A 3,871-nucleotide genomic window follows, 5' to 3' on the forward strand; every position below is an offset into this window, starting at 1 on the left:
AAGTCTTGAGCATTGATGTTTCTGGCCCAGGGTGAAGAGATGCTGCTTCAGTAAGAATTAGTTCAGTGCTTTGATGAGTGGCCCCCTACGACCTTGCACTGAGCGAGTTTGTTAAAAAAAAAAAACCTAAACGTCAGGAACCAAGTCCAGACTTGCAAAAAAGAATCTCTCCTTTTTGTTTAAAACCATCTGAAACTTTCTATAGATCGTGAAATTTGCATTGGAAAAATACAAAAACATTGCTGACTGAGCTTTTGTGTTTACTACTGACTATATAATTTTGCATGTATATGTTCAAATTGTATGTGAACATGGAATTTTTCATATGCTTATAAGACTTATAAGTCCGGACTTGAACCTGACCCCAGGACTTGAATCCGGACCTGAACCTGAACATGAGTTTAGGTATGCAGTACTATTCACATAAATTGAGGATGACTGCTTTACATTCACATCTTTATCTAAAGTGGTCTTTTATCCATACAGCTATATTGCAAGACTAATTAAATGCTTTTTACTGGGTATGAATTATGTATTAAATGCTTTATGTTTGTGTCAGGGACCTAAAACGTCAACTACCTTGTTGCCTAGATAAAACCAAAACAATGCAACTGAAAGGAAAGCAGAAAAAAAAGGTAAAGGAAAGGGGTGAGCCACTAATATTGAAGGTGGGTAGAAATATAGGGGTCAACCAGTAACCTCCTGGGATAAAGTTTTTAAAAAAAATATTGGTCGTTGAGTAATACTAGTAGGAAACAAGGTATGAGCCTGCTATATTCAAAAGAATTTGCCAAGCACACGATGTCACCCCTACACTTATCTAAGGTCTATGCTGTCAATTTTATTGAACATGATATACTTAAAAATAGTGTGCATGGAATTAGAGAGATGTTAGTATTTGGGGGCACTATAATATCCCCCATCCCAAAAATGGTAATTTTTTTGTATATGGGTGGTTTCTCATTTTCTAGACCTCTTCTGAGAACCTTTTCCTAGACTATGGATAAAGTTGGTAGTTTATTTGCGTAACCCCCAGAAGAAACACAAGCCAATGCCCTTGGACTTAAACCTTACAGTTTGTGTGCTTTGTACATGACTGTATGTAAAGAAAGCCAGTGCAGGTGTTTTGTTATAAGCTCATTAAATATTCATGACGACTACTCAAGGGCTCGTGATCATCGATGACGTCATCAGGCGACTAATGAAAGGGTTCAGCACAATGGTTATCTGTATTATTAATCATATTCGTCTGTACAAAAAATTTTATGGAAAGCCTTGTTCTGGTAAAGTAGACATTCTATAATACAAACATTTTGAAGTTTATATTTACTATCTAAGTACTAAGTGAAGCTTTCAGAGAGCAATATTTCAAGAGACAGACCAAGAAATATTGTGGATAGGTGTAAAATGTCAATTGTATTTTTCTTTGTTTTATACTGTTTTATTTCTTTATGTCAATGATTTTTCTATTTATTTATTTAATGTTTACATAACCGATGTACTTACGACGGACGGTGCCATAAGAATGATGGAGGGAGGTCCATGATAATTATAATTCCACCCCATAAAAGTTGCTATGATGGACCAGTCCTCTCTTTTTTAACTCTGCTAAACTCTCCTGACCGTATGTTGCCTTTTCGTTGACATCTTTGTCTTGTTTCAGGTAATTGTATTTGTCAAATAGTGTAATTACTTTGACAAATTAAGACAGATACAAGTCATATAACCCAGGCAAATAGTCAATTTGAATTACTTTGAAGTTTTACAGACGTGGAAGACATATAACGTTCATTTGTGGTACATTTGCCTTTGGAGTAAAGGTTGAACTATATTTTGTTCTCACTTGATTTTATTTTTTTACTTTTCTTTCTTTAAATGCCCGTCTTTGATTCTAGAATTTTGGTGGTCGCGTATCTGTTTTCTTAACGCCACGTTGATATACAGCAAGAAAGTTTGAATTGCATACTGGTTGTTCAACCGAACTGTCAAATTTTACGAACAATGTGGGCGTTGGAAAATTCCTGGATCCGGTTACTGATCAAAATCTTTTCCAGAATGAAACTAGTATCATTTTTTCCAAAGTACTAGACCCCCCCCCCCCCCACACACACACCATCAAAACTCATTACTAACATTTATAGATCCGCCAATGATGAAGAAACAAAAAAAAACAGAACTGTTTGGGGCAAAAATGTAGATTTATAATCTTTGCGTTCGGCGTAACACATAACTCTTGCCCAACCGTTTTCAACATTTGTTTTAGTCAATTGAAAATAACCTTAAAAGTTTCTCTGAGATAAGCATTATTAATTCAACACTTTTTAATTGTCTTTTATGATAACCATTGAAAAAAACGCCTCTCTGGCGCACCCTGATAATTTCTGGGTATAAATCTACCTGTCGGAACTGTTTGTTTAACCCACGCTGCCATATCCTGTCTGTACCTGGACTCACCTATTCTCACCTGCCTGTCGTTAAGCCAGGTGTGTCGGCAGCTATACACGGACGATGACGTCCACATAGCGTTCCCGCCATACCCCCGGGCAATACGGCCGGGACCGTACATTATACGTGTCAGGGGGGTGGGGGGGGGGGGGGTCAGTAAGCCGACAGTCTTTGGCTAATATGCTAATAATGAGTCTTATTTGCACGTTCTTGCCCGAGGGCTAATTGCAACATGAAACAATACATATGGAAAAGGTATACAGTTAGTGCAAGTTAACAATTGTGACAACAAGTGACTATTCTCAGAACTGCTACGGAATACAATTTACGTTTAAAATAACCTGTCACTGACTATTGTAAATATCTATTAAAAAATACTGTATTAAGAAGAAAGTTTTGACGAATGGGTTTAAGCTGTAAATAGACATTAGAGGGCAGTTTAACTGCTGGAAAAAAGTATCGCTCTTAAAAATGAAAGTTTCTGATGTGGCTTCAAAGAATGGGGGTAAAACGAACAATTGATTAGGTCAAGGTATTGGACCGAACCAAAATAACATTAAGGGGGGAGATAGATATTGGTCCCAGTTTTGTTTATACTAAGGCGGGTATCATACCTGACTTGCGGCACGTTTGCGAATTCACAGCGACCGAGCGATTTGACAGAGCTCAACGAATTCCATCGATGAAAAACGAATATTTTTACGCTTTATGTGTTTTGTTGTGTGTTTTAGTCATGCGTGTACAGTTTGCATGATAATTTCACGATAACTATAAAGTCAAGGGAAACGCAAATAAAACGTCTGAGGTCGCAGCGATGTCGCCAACGTGCCACAGTCCAGTCAGATACCCACTTAAGTTGGTAATCTAGAAAAGGCGTGGAATTGGGCATGATCAGCTTAATTCAGTAATCCAACGGTGGCCATGAATTCCTGTGGAACAAGCTATGGACTAAGCAAAGACAACTCATTTTGGTACTGCGAGATTTCAGACACAGATCTAGACCTAGTCTGTCACTAGACTTTATTTTCGTCCTTCTATCAAGTCAATGCGATTTTCTGTTTCTGGATCCTGTTAACAAGTGTCTTTTGTTGTAGTTGCTTTATTCCACGGATAGTATGAAGACCACGTTCGACAAACACAACTGAAATACGCAAAATGTAAGAGCGCGCTCAACCAATCAAGTCCGGCGTGCTAACTGACCCAATGAAATGTCACAAAATTGCTGGAAAATTCAACGTTTCTCACCAGTCCGAGATTCCACCTTTGAAAGGTCCTCTGCGATTGGTTGAAGTATTTGTTTTCTTATCCTTTTCACCCCGTCCAAACTAACCTTAAAGAAGTGCAAACAAAAATATTGGGTTACCGGGACTTGTTTACTTGTTTATCCATGACGTCATCCCGGTAACTTCAGGCGAGGCTGTCATGT

Source organism: Branchiostoma lanceolatum, chromosome 19, assembly GCF_035083965.1.
Source record: "Branchiostoma lanceolatum isolate klBraLanc5 chromosome 19, klBraLanc5.hap2, whole genome shotgun sequence".
NCBI classification, from domain to species: domain Eukaryota; kingdom Metazoa; phylum Chordata; class Leptocardii; order Amphioxiformes; family Branchiostomatidae; genus Branchiostoma; species Branchiostoma lanceolatum.